We start from the raw sequence: 308 nt of genomic DNA on the forward strand, positions 1-308 counted from the left end.
GGAACGATCACGCGGACCCGGCTGTGGAATGTGCGTTGCATCCAGACTTTTCGTGGTCGATCCTGTATCCTCTGATTGGCCAAACTTTGACCACAAGACATCTGTAGCACCCTTTTGGTCCCTATTTGCCATTCCACCCGAAGATTGCACGAGGGCTGGGATACTGACAGGTTGCCCTAGACAGGGGAAGTCGAGAGACGGAGGTCAAGTTTGAACCACGGAACTTCCGGTCACTAAATTCGTGCTCTGATTACTTGAGCCATCTGGCACATTGACCACAATTATGGTCGTACCGCTCTAAATTGGAC

This window comes from Opisthorchis viverrini (assembly GCF_000715545.1).
Source record: "Opisthorchis viverrini unplaced genomic scaffold opera_v5_198, whole genome shotgun sequence".
Lineage (NCBI taxonomy): Eukaryota > Metazoa > Platyhelminthes > Trematoda > Opisthorchiida > Opisthorchiidae > Opisthorchis > Opisthorchis viverrini.